Source organism: Buteo buteo, chromosome 17 (assembly GCF_964188355.1).
Source record: "Buteo buteo chromosome 17, bButBut1.hap1.1, whole genome shotgun sequence".
NCBI classification, from domain to species: domain Eukaryota; kingdom Metazoa; phylum Chordata; class Aves; order Accipitriformes; family Accipitridae; genus Buteo; species Buteo buteo.
The window spans coordinates 29,105,285-29,118,474 of record NC_134187.1 but is presented as its reverse complement, the minus strand read 5'-3'; the positions used below and the strand labels follow the sequence as shown (position 1 = coordinate 29,118,474).

The window sequence follows — 13,190 nt, the reverse complement described above, 5'->3', positions numbered from 1 at the left end:
ATTTAGACTTTAATTCTTTAGTTCCTCTTTCTTGGCAGAATATCTTGTCTTAAATTACTGCTGTCAACACATCCTTAGCCCTTCCTGCTCTGCCCTCGTCCCCCTAAATTGTGTAGTACTGTCTGTGGTGCTTCACAATGCTATAAAAAGGCCATTATGTTTGTAGTTGAAAGCAAAGCCTGCTGTGAATATAATATTTTATCAAAAAGATACAAGCATCTCCCTGTTAATATTATTACATTGACACACTGGTTTTATACACATTTTAGTGTTCTTTGAAATCGTTGATATCTAGTGATTATGGCTCCATTAGGCATAGTAACAGATGGTTCATATACAAGCACTTTTTATGTTGTCATTTATAGCGGACATGCGGAAACGAAAGGCAATGTTAAATTCTCATCTCTTCAGTGGTAAGGCTGGGGAAGTTAGCATGTGATATGGTGGAGGATCTCATATTAACGTAAGATTGTGTGGCCAAGGAGGAAGTAAACTGTTATCTAGAATGATGCAGAATGGACTGGAGAGGGATAATGAATCATGCTGGAGCAAGACAGTAGAGAGCACGGATATTGGAATGGATTGTAAGCCATTGGAGCAAGACTACAATTAGGGCGATCTTTGGGTGGGTAGACCGCAGTATTCTGTAGGATTTCCAGGTTTTAGAAGAGGTAGGACACCTGCAGTCCCTGAGTTAGAGGGAGAGGCCAGGAAAGTCCCTGCCTTCTTTACCAGCCGAAATAGAGGTGGAATTAGGCCATGGACATCAGATAACTTTGCCAAGGTCATACTGTGGAGCTGAAGCAGCAGCTTTGCCAAACATCTGCAGTTGCCCTATGCACCTGCATTCATTTGTGGCTTCCATCATGTTGTTTTCAACAGGCATGCTGTGGAATCGGAGACCTGTGTCCCCACAAATGACTCTAATTTAGCACCCTTTGCAATTCTTAGCTTGCTTTTTCAGGTGATGCTTTTGTTAAGTTTTGTCTTGGTTTTTTGTTTGTTGATTTGGGTTTTTTCCTGGACATTTTAGAGTTGTATATTCTTAGATTTTGCTTTGTCCGTCCCTAGAGAGAAATTAGCTAGCACTTCAGGATTTTTTCCCGCGAGAACCAGAGTTCAAAGTCTCAAGCTTCTGTTTTAGATGAGTAAGTTGGAGGGGTTACATGGGGGGTTTTTAACAGTAATAAAAACAGGCTAATACTGTTAGAATTAAGTGCTAATGGGAAATAAAGCAATAAAGATTAGTTTGTTATTTAAAGTAATTTTGCTTACACCTTTGAGGGAGATAGGCTATTGCTAAGAGAAGCTGCACGGTCACCTTTGTTTTAAATTTATTGCAGAATGAAATATTAAAATATGGTCTCATTATAATTAAGTAATGGATGACATAATTCAGTTAAAAGATTTTTGGGGAGCTTTTGGCAAGTCATTCTAGGTTGCTATTAACCTTAAATTGGAGGGAATGGAGGATAGTTCTGTTAAGTAACTGAAAGATGAGGAAGCATCTAACACAAAATATCTAACTAGCAAAACCAACCAACCCTAAACTACTGTAAGGCAGTGCTACCAGAGCACTTCTCCATCATGGAGATTTCTGTCATGAGGTTAATAAGAGTCAAAGCACAATTCTGAAGTAAAGTTGAATATATTCCTCTTAATGCGCTTGTCTCTCCAGGTGCCTAGCTTGAATATGAGTGTTCTGAATGCATGTGCATCAAAAGTGGGACTTTTAAGGGAGCAATTCTGACTTTATCTTCAGCACAAGTTTTTCTCATCATGCTAAACGTAACTGTAAGGCCAATGCAGTATTGATAACCTTTTGTCTCTTGCTTTTCATTAGTTGGCATTATAACAATTAACTGTTGTTACTAGTTTACTGTGAATACGTTTTGCTGGTTGTTGCTTTTTCAGACAGCTTGCAGTTCCCAACCTGTACAGCTATAGCTTGGATTTTTCTCTGTTTTATTAATAATTCCATCTGGGCATCACTGTTTGCAAGAAATCTTTCATCTCTTGCTCTGGGCTATACAGAACTGGAGTGGCAGAGGAGACATGTTTTTGTGCTGGCTTCATCATTTTCAGAATATTAATATTTAATTTAGGCTTTTTAAAGCTTTTAGCAGATTTGTCAGGCTTTCTTCCCTGTGGTAGTGTGTGTGAGGACAACTTGAGAGAGCATTCTGATTAACTTACAATATGGAAAGTGGTTTTATTTGTTTTGATTTATGACTGAAACACTTTCAAGAAGCTCATCCTGTTCTGTAAGTAACTTTGCCATAAACTTAACCATAAAATAGATCCAGCAGTTTTTCCTTTTTTCCAGCCAGAATCCAGCCAAGCAAATACTGTATCACATCCAAGTAATGCTTTTTCTTGCCTATAAAGACTAGTCTGTATTGTCACTCTCCAGTGACAAACATGGATGCAGTCAGCTGTGCTTTGTGGGGAATAGTGGGTTTCAAAGAAACCCTCAGTGGCATGTACTCTGCCACTGCTTGTTCTCTCGCTCCGCTTCATACATAACGAGGCACTGATGCTGGACTTCTGAATCTCAAAGTGGTTTTGCCATGACAGAAATCATTCTGTTCTCAGCTCGAGCCCTGTGTTGCTTTCATGCAAGCTGGCAGTGCCAACATGGGTGTTTTGGTGACAAGGAAGTGTTCAACTTTGACTTGGTTAGGGCTGAAATGCAGTTTTTTACGCTGCTGTTACGTGTTTAGAAGTTTATATAAATGATATTTTGTAATTTTTGACCCATTTTTATGGTAAATTTGGTCTTGGAGAGATGACAGCTTGTTAGTGCAAATATGCCGTGAAATTTTTACCTTTTACTCAGTCATAAAGTTTTTACTCTTCCAAATTCAAGATATTTTGTTCAAGTGAAGAGTGCAGGTGATGAGGGCAGATCTGGTGCAGGTAGTTTCCCTTTCAATGCATGAGATACTTTGGCCTGAAAAACATTTGGAACCAGTTTAGAGATTGATTGGTTTTTTTTTTCACTCTGGCTGTGCAGCTGTCTTCAGTACACAAGCTCATAGTTGTTTTGCCTTGTACTCACCAAGTTCTTGATTAGGCCTGCACAGGAGTTTATGCTTTTCAGCTGACAGCCCTCCGAGCCGTGACTGAGTCCCACTTTGAGCCTCCTGAAACCTGGTGTTCGTGATTCAAGATGGAAACAAACAACAAAAGGGAAATGCAGTCAGCATTCTGGCCTCTGGCAGAGGCCATTTTTGTTTCCCAGTTAATGTTTCTTTCCAGTTGGCTAGTGTTTGCTGGGTCAGTCAATCTGTTGTTTAAAAGAATTTGTTTACAGCTAACTCTGTCTTTTGATAATTTAACGCTGAATTTACCAACATGAGTTTTTCATTTACCTGCTGAAAGCTGTGTCATTTCTAGAGGAACATGTTTGTTTTTCTTCCCTTTTTATTATAAATAAACCACAATGAGTTTATTTCCACTGTATCAAATGTCTCTGGCCTTCGTGGGAACAGAGTGCAGAAGCGTCAAAATCAAATAGAACAATTTTGAGAGTAATTGTATTTAGGTGTTTGCTTACCCAGCAAAGCAGTGTTTGCTTGCTGTTCCGATATGCCAGGTGCCAGATGTAAAACACGCTTCCTTTTTCATTGATATTCAGCTCTTGTGTGTAGTTAGAGGGCTGACTCATTAATATTACAAGTGTCATATGTATTGTGTTAGGGCCAGTCCCTATTTTGCAGTCCTCTAAAGTGGAGACAGTGTTGTTGGAAGCTGTCCAATTTGTTCTTCACGAGGCTTCTGTCAGTGAGATTATTAGGCTTTAATCTGTCTCATGGTGATAGCTTTGCTTTTCCAGAAGGGAGTTACTTTTGTGTGTACATCAGGTCACGCCAGAACTGGTCATTGGCCTGTTGAGAGGGTGCCTGCTGTAATGAGAAGAGCTTACCTTTCAGAGAGGAGTGGAGTGCTGTCAGATTTTCTGAGCAGTTTGGAATACTAAAGCAGCTTTCCAGAAACACTGGCCTAGGTAGACCGGAACTAGGGAAGAATTCAGATGAGCTGTTTTCTCAGCCTTTCTATCTAGACTGCTGCAGAGATTGTAGTTATTGTGCAAACAAAGCAGTGATTGTCCAAAGCTTTGTGTCATCCTCTGTTTTTTGTTTTATTGAGAGCCTCAATTCCCCACTCACTGAGAATTTCAAGCAAGGTGGTTTTAGAATCATTTGTTGTGATTACTCCCCTGTTATCTTCTGCTTTGTTTTTCACTAATGAAAAATTAACAAGATAGAAATTTTCTCATGTAGAGTTTGATTATGTGAAATTTTGAAGAGAAAATGTGATCTCAGAAATACCTCTTTAACAAGGTTGCAGTGACAAATTTTGTAATAAACACAGTATATTGGAAGCATTGTATTGTAAATAATTCCTCTATTAATTTGCTGTCAAAGATTTATGTTTTCAAACTAAATCATATCTGTAATTGCAGTATCTTTTTTTGTAAGCTCTTTTGTTCATTCTGTTTGCATTATTTTTCTTTTTGTCAAGTTGCTGACTGTGTGCTCTTAAATCATCCTACTGATTTCTCCATACTTCCTTCCCTCTACAAGAAAGACATTTGAGAATTCAGTTTATTTAAATTGGAAAAGGAGATATTGCACCCTTAGAGACGCCACCATAGGAAAATTCACTGTAAGTAGTAATTGTGGTTTTGGAGATAGCTTGTTGAATAAGATCTTTCTTACTTTTAAGCCTGTTTGTTTAGGTTCAAGGTCCACTGGTGTCAATGTAGAAAGGGTACACAGTTTTGTGAAAATATATTATGACAGTGGTGACGTACTGATACAGAGCAAGAAAAATACACATGTTTAGGGTCTTGCCATTTTGGCATGACAGAAATATCTGTCTGATACTGTGATATCCTGCATAACGAGGCCAGTAAATTGACTGTTCCTTCTCTTTATGATAATAGCATGCTTTTTCTACTTAAAGGCAGACAGAGCAAGGGCCACTTGGTACCAAAAATTGAATGCTGTATTCTTTAAAGAGCTATTAGTTTGCAGAATTATGAAGGAGGAATTGGTGTGCTGGAAGAGGTGTATATTTTCCAATGAAGTAGCTAAGATCAGTAACTTTGTGGTGGATTTGCAACATGCAGCTGGATTGTTGAGCTGTGCTCTGAGGGTTCTCATGTTTGCTGCTATAGTACGTTTTGCCTATTATTTTGATCTTCCACACAGCTTAAAGGCTTTCACATAACAAGGATCTTGCCACATCCTGCTATCCAGCCTCTGAACAAAGTGCTTCTGAAGCAGACATTGACTCTTCTTTAGCATGCCGAAAGAGCCCTGAACAGAAGTCGTTCCTTGCATGATCTTTCTTGTAAAGAGCATTGCAGCTGACAGAATAATGGGTTTTCTTAGGCTTGCTGGTGACATGCCAACATGGTTTCCTTAGCAGTGAAATTCCTCAAGAAGCCATGGTTGCTGATGTAAACATAACTGAAAGCTTAACACAGCCCCTACTGAGCTCAGGGCCCGAAATCTACTTCTTATGCCATGCTGTACAGTACATTTTTCTTCTGCTCTTTCTATTTAAATCTGATTTCCCAAGCTTGTAACCAACTTGAATGGGTTGTACTCTTCAATCCAGAAAAGATGGCCTGATCTCTGCATAGAGGAGCCTGTACAGACTCCTGTTCTTGTATGCAGCAAGGATTGCTCCGTGGGGCAGCCTCCCATTAACTTGAATATAGCTCTGGTTTTGTAGAACTGTGTTTGAGATGGAGGTGGGGTTATTTTAAATTATCATGTGCAGAGCTGGTTTAAGGTTATTTAACAAGGTGCTTTGGTTCCCACTAGTCAGGCTTAAAAGAAATGAATAGCAAAACCAGGAACAGTTTCATAGCTGCTCACTGAGTCTGCCTGCTGTCTTTTTGTCAGGTACGCTTCTGGAATTTGGTGGGAGTTTCCGCAAGTCAAATTACTAGTGTTGTACACTAATTTGAGGCTGGGTAAGAGATTAATAATTGTATTGCTTTTACTTTGAGTAGTGGATTCCTACTATGGTGACTAATACTGTTTAATAGTAACTATATATATTAGAGCAAGCACTTGTTAATGCTGTAAAATGACTGTGGTTTGTGTTTCAGATTTCAGTGCTTTGGGAAAAACAATGTATTTTGCTCTCTTGAGCAGCCATCACTTTCTCTGCTGCTTTTTTCTGTGAAATGGGAGTGATATCCTTATAAATACACATTTGGTACTACCTCTTTGGGAAAACCAGGGTAGGAGGCATTTGGGAAAACATGTCATGATAGATGTCTCACCTCTTTAGTTTTGAAAAATCATTCTTGTGATTTTTTTTTTTAAATTGATTTTTGTTTGGGCAGTGATCTTTTAAGTGCTAATGCTTTCATCAAGATATCTTTCTTTGTTTCATCATGCATAATCATCAAGCTCATTGCACTATGATTTGGAATAGCATTTTCCCATCTGGAAATACATAATTATTGTGCTACTGTGCAGTATGACATGCCAACTAGGTTAGTGCTATGTTAACACTGTGTTTAAAGGGAGGTCAGAGTTGCATTTCCATGCCTGAATACTTTGTGTGAGCAGCACTGTGTTGGATCAACAGATAGGGGAATAATTGCTCTTAACTTCTTTCTTCTCCCATTCTTGTATCTTATTCAAGAATCTAGAATTGAATTATGAAAAGTAACTTCAGGTACAGTTGGACTGAAATGGGCTGCATATCCAAACTGCTTTTCTGGATGGTTTGGCAAGGTGTTGCTACTATGGTGTCAGATTTGGAGGAGAGTTAGAGAAAGGAGTAGCTGTGGCAGTTGGCTTATGTTAGAAAAATTGAAGCCTGTTTCAGGAGAATTATTAAATATTGTCACCTGAGAGCCATCAAAGGGTAGGTGATAGGAATTGTGCATAGGATTCAAACACATAGTAACTTCTGTTTTAATCATATCCCAGACAGATCCACTGTGGTAATAATCTGATGGTTTTGTATGGCCATGCTAGCTGCTGAACAAAAGGCTGCAAAAATATGATCAGGTTTTTTTGTGTGAGAGAGCTGAGAGGAAAACAGCCCCAGCGACGGCCCGTCCTCCCCTGGAACCGAGGTGCAGAATAAGTGCCAGGAACTGTCTGGTTTCATTGAATACCTTGGACTGGAAACTGTGGTGTCGCTGATGGCTGCGGGTGGGGTAAGAGCTTCATACATCTGACTTTAATCAATCACCACATGTGTCAGAGCCCTAGACCATCACTGAATGCTGTTTACTGCAGATTGTGGTAAACCCAAGGGAAGGTACCATTTGGCTTTCTTATTGTGGGTGGCTATCTATGTGTTTCTTAAGTATTTTGCAGCAAGATACAGAGTTGTCTTTGGGTGCCTGCATGTTTTTGTTTTTATTTTTATTCCTGGGCTAAAACCAGACTTGATTTGGAAAAGTCCACACTGGTCTGTCTCATGGAGAAAGTGCATACTGTTTACAGTAGGCAAAGAGTTTATGTATGTGTAATCTTTTGTAGTTGGGCTGGAAAGACAACTCCTAAGAGAAGGTTATCAGCACTCACTGTTCGAATAATTCAGTTTCTACCTTAAGGAAGACTATGATGTACCTACCTACTGAATAAGTGCTGAATCACAGGGTTGTTACTCTTGCATAAAGTTTAGTCATTTCCTGGGAAACTTTTGGTTTCAGTCTAGTGGTAGAGGGCTAGGTCTGTGCATTTGTGCTGAGGATTAATACATGTGAATTTCTGCTAGTGTCTGTGACCAGGAGGTTAGTCAGAAAAGAGTATTATTCAGGGCAGAATCGCTTCATCTGGGTTTTTTAAATGCGTTGTGAGTTGTCTTGCTTTTACTTGGCTCAGACTGTGAGTATAGCTAGTCCTTGCATAAGGACTTGTATGTGACGCTTTCTGTTTCTCCTCATTTAAATGTATTGTTCTGATGCAGGACTAGTATTATAAACACTGTTAAGTGCTCCTACATCTAAATCCACATTCTTCTCATTGACTACTTATTAAAAATAGATGAAAACGTTTCTCTTGAATGGATTTTGTAAAATCCTATTTGTGACAAAGCCTGTGACAAAGTTTTGTGTCCTTTGTAGCATTCAGAAGGGAGAATGCATTTTTTCCTCATGACAAGTTGTAGCTATTTAAAAGGTTATTTTTTTTTCCCAGGATGGGGTTACATGCAAGATTTATTATTTGTATATGGGATTAAGCTATTTATGTGCATGTGCTGGTTTTATGGGTAACATGTAAAATTTATATGGCTGCACTTTGCAACATAATATCTCGTATGAAGTTGACTTAAATGATTGTATTTTGCAGATATTTATTAGAGGCAGTGAGCAGAGCCTGTATTTAATAGCGTTATCAGGGTTAACAGAATTTAGTGATGTATTTAAAGGTTTTAAGGGGTTACCTTCAAGAGTTTTTTTGGAACCTTTTCAAAAACATTTTACCTTTTGTAAAGGTAGATGTTACCCATGCATTGATTGTGTGATTTGAGTTGCTGATGCGCAAGTGCATTATGCATCCTTTTGTCACAGGTTAGGATCTGAAAGGCGAGGTATTTCTGGCCTTTTAGTTCTTACATACAAATGAACTAGATGTATGGCTTGAAGTTTGGCTTCATGGTCATTTGAGCAACTTACTTGGGGAAGTTCTTTAAAGAAACTCACCACTGAGAATACCAGGGTCATGTTGATGCTGTGTAAGCCACACACGCAGTCGCATGTAAGAATGTTCTCATGCCTGCTGCAAAAAGAATAATCAACAAAAGTGTAGTACGTCTACAAGAGGCTCTTTTATTTACAGTGGTAGGCTTCCAAGCATTTTTCAGTGTCCCAGTCTTGAGAAGCCTTTGAGAACTCATTTTGCTGACCCTGGATAGTGCCATTTTCAGCAGAAGTGGTAATAAGTTACCATATGTGTCTGTCTTTTTTGCTGGGAAAGGAGGGTCTTTGGCTGAAGTTGATCTGGTGACACCTCCTTTTCATTGGTCACCCCCTGCCCACGCACACGAAGAACACTGAACTCTGTCCTTAGCTCACCCAGTTTGGTGATGCATCACATATGGCATCTAAGATTACTACCCGTAATACATGGGCCCAGATGGGTGAATCGAGGACAGTGGATCATCTGGAACTCTGAAATGCTGTTGTAAGATAAAGAGATTCTTCAGTATAGTTTCAGTAGTTGGATTTATTGTTTAAAGGTAAAATAACAAAAAAAAAAAAAAGACTTAAGGCACACAGTAGATGACTTGTGGTAAAGTACACCTTGTGACCTTAAATGACACAGACCCAGACCTCTGCAGTGTGGTAGTCTGGCAATGACCATGTATGCAGGCAGGATAGACCATGCTGCAAAAACCTAATCTTGAATTGCATTCTTTTGAAATAATAAATGTTGAGATTAAAATAGTTTTAATTTGGTAAAGCAACATTCATAAGCCCTTAGAAAAGATTTTTTGAAACTGTGGAACAGAGTGCCCACAGTGCTGGAGCCAAGTAGACTTGTGCTGTGTGTATAAATTAATCTGGAGCTGATCTGTCTGTGAAACTTTTAGTACTGAAACTGTAGCAGTATAATGCTTGTGCTTAACAAACACAGCTTTGTACGACTTGCTGTTTTTTTCAGTAGCCTATTCATGTTCTTAATGGGAACAGAATGGTGCTGTTAAAGGGAAACTGCAAAGCACAAACCTGTTCTGTTTGTTTTTCTTACTGTTTGGTTTTGGGTTTGGTTTTTTGGGGGGGCGGGGTTGACATATGGAGTGAGTAAGGCTTTATTTCTTTCAAGAAATCAGTGACTTTTTTCTGGAAGACTGTATAGTTTGCAGACCTTGGTATTGTCTTCAAGGAGGAAACCTGATATACAGCTTCACCAGAAGGAAGGAGGAGGGAATCTTTGAAGCTGCGTCATCATTTGGCCTCAAACAGAAAGAGGCAATTGTCTAAACTTGTTTCAAACATAGTTTTTGTGCTGAAGTTATAGCCAAAGAGTGTTAGGAGTGCAAGACCATTTAACAGGTATAGTCTGTTTGAACACACAGCCTTAGAAAACAGGTTTAAATATTGTCTTTTGGGCTGCTGAAGCCTGGGGTTGAGAACATCCTAGCTTTAAGTCTTGGTAAAACCATTGGGAGTGGGGGTGTCTAGAAGTTGCCAGTCCTCCAGGAAATGGAAGAAAGACGATATCTAGCTGCAAAATAAATAAATGAGTGGCAACAACATTTCTTACTGAAGTGCTGAACTGATTGGTTTGATAACTATTTTCTGCCTAGGCCATAACTGAGACAGTCTTAATTGCTAAAATGCATACCTTCCTCATTTTGAATTTCTCAAACATGTCGCCTAACGCTTCCAAACGCACTTGAAAGACCTTATCTGGAAGTGGCATGCAACAAAAGAACATTTTTGACTTTCAGCTATGCTTCTGGATTTCAGTATCTCCGGTTTGGTGTCTACTTATGGTCAAGGACAGGAAATGCAAAATCAAGCTCTGCAAAACCAGGCTTTTTGTTGTATTCTTTCAGAACAAGTTTGAGATGATAAAATTACAGGGAGACATTACCTGTCATATGTGCCTAGAGATCAAGCAGGGGAGTAGGCAAGAAAGGCAAAGTCGTTGAGGTCATTGATAGGGGTGAGACCTGAGAAGTAGATGCAGTGGTGATAATAGAATTTATTTCCTTATTTTTGTTACAATCTTATTACAGTTTTTGCTGTTAAATAGAGTAGCTGTCTGTGTTTTGGGGCTAATGGATGTACCAGAAGCATTTCCATGATTCTCTGTTAGCATAAACTGCTAGAAACATTGACTTTTTTTTTTTTTAAAGCATACAAACATTTTTTAAAAATGCATACAAACTACTTTCAAATTTGAATCTTTTACTTGATACAGTCAAGTGTTTGGAGTCTTTGTTGGGGAGATGCTGTGCACTACGTGATCATTTTCCTTAATTTCTCCACTGTAGTAATTATGGTTTTGTTAGACAGTAAATGATTCAGTGTTCTCATTCCATGGGGGGAAGGGGAGCAAGGATGTTGAAAGAGGAGTATTGTCTGAGTGTAGCAGGATTAGCTGGTGTTACCACCTTGCACTGATTGAGCACCACTGTTTAGAATAGATCATCAACTCTAATTGCTAAAAAGCAGCCTGGCGTCACAGGGCGGTGAGACTCCTGAAGTTTCAGGCTTCTCTATTGCATGATTTGAATATAGGTGTAACATCTAGGCTGATCAGTTGTAGTTCACTGGGCTTCCTTCTGCTCTGTATAAACCCATACCCCTCTGTTTTCTGTCATTGCTGAATTTGTCTTTTCTCTTGCACTCTCAATGGTCAGAACATCCAGATTGGATTTGCGTCATGAGGATGAATTCTAATTTTCTCTCAAGAAATTAGGAGAATCATATGAAAAAAGAATCTCAGAAGCCATTTTTTGCATTTTTCTAGGGAGTTCTGTTTCTCAAATGTATACTTGTTTAATCACAAACAAGCAGGGCCTCTTGAATTTCATCAGAGGTGTCTGCAGTCAGGACTATTGTCCAGGAGTCCCAAGTGAGGAAAAATCATTGCTCCTTGATTGAACTTGTCTTGTTTCTGCAAACCATAAATCTAGAGTTATTTCCTACTCTGTATCCACAGAAGGGTATCTCTTGTGTATTTGCAAGACCTGCTGTGTCTTGAAAAGTAGGATTTCTTTAAATTCTTCTTTTAAAACTGTCAGAAGACAGAAAAGATTAAGGAAGAGAGGGTTGAAAGAGGGGAACAGTATTGTGATATATAGCGAGATGAGGAATTACTGAAGCGATGCAACACCAGTGCTGGCCTGCGTGCCAGAGAACCTGTTCTATGAAGCTAGCTGGAGCTGGTCCATCAAATACCTGAAAATGAGCAGGAAAACTGAGCTGGTGGCTCTGCAGGAGAAAATTCCTTGTGAGTTGGGATGAGTTAACCTTTGTGAGTAGTGAAGGTGGTAGCAGAGCTTTGCATTGGTTGGGGTGGAAAAACTATGAGTTTGGCTAGCATAGTGAGGAAAAATGGTAGTGTGTGGAGCTGATGAACTGGACTGTAGTGGTGGTGGGCTGTATTTACACTTCAGTCTGTGCTAATGTACTGGTTATCTGTGGAAGTTGAAGACGTCACTGCATGTGAGCTGATGGTTGCTGTCACCGCAGCAGAGGTGTCAAGGAAAGACAGTTCCTCCACTGCATTAGCAATCAGCAGCTTAAGCTTACTCTTGTGTGTCCTTTAAAAAAAACCAAACAAACAAAACCAACGAAAAAACCCAAAAAACAAACACCAGAAACAAAACAAAACACCCAAAGCCTAAAGGTTCCTGACATCACATTTTGAGGTGCTAGGAAAGATCACAACATACAGGAATCTTACGGTTGGTTATAGCGAAAGGGTCTTGACTGAAAAGAAGCTGAAGCTTTGCTTTCTTTTGACCAGACTTCAATTTCCTTACCAGGGCCTTCTCAGCATGTGGAGGCACAACCATGACTAGCTTAGGATATAGATAAATACAGACTACAGCCGAACAGAAACAGTTGTAGCTGGGAGAGGGCCAAAAGAATGTCTCAGCAGTACGTGTTTTTGTTTGTAATTTCTTTCCTAGGAATGAACAAACACTAGCACCATTTTAAAGCTAAATTGTCAGCTCTCATTTGCTTTGCTAATGATTTCTTTGTGGTGCTGTGTCTTGCATCTGTGTAGAGAGGAGTTGTGGTTCTTGGGTTGTTTTTTCAGCTATCTGGAAGAATTTAGCACACCAAATGTCACAAAGCGTTTAATTCATGGAAGCAGGGTTGATGATTTACCAGGTTTATGTAGTAGGAGCGAATGGTTCTTGAGATTGCAGTCCTATTGTCTTGGTTCTCTTCCTGTTGCAGTAATTTATGATATTTGGTGAGGAAGTCCACATTTATGTTCAGATCTAGCCATTTCCATTTCCTGTAAATCAGCAGAAAAGGAATAGGGTGAAAGAAAATTTCTCCCTTAGTGAATCTTTGGTTTCTGTCTCAGTGGACTGATACAGATTTGAACTATGTATGACCAGAGAGAAGAGGCTTTATACAATAAATTCGTTGCACTCATGCAGCATATTAAAGGAACACTTCCTTCCAAGACTTGAGATGTCAATTTAGGCACAGTTATTGTGGTTGTAGT

General features: G+C 39.3%; 1 protein-coding gene across 7 annotated transcripts in view; it reads left to right on the top strand.

The window, feature by feature from the left end:
- Positions 1–13,190, top strand: part of DIP2B (disco interacting protein 2 homolog B) — a 70,225-nt gene that overhangs the window by 14,776 nt on the left and 42,259 nt on the right. The window contains exon 1 of one of the 7 annotated variants that reach the window (XM_075049489.1): positions 7,181–7,198. The exons of the other annotated variants lie outside the window; for them this stretch is intronic. The gene's annotated coding sequence lies outside the window, so the exon portion shown is untranslated. Of the gene's footprint in view, positions 1–7,180; positions 7,199–13,190 lie in introns of those variants that run through there. 7 annotated transcript variants of the gene reach the window in all.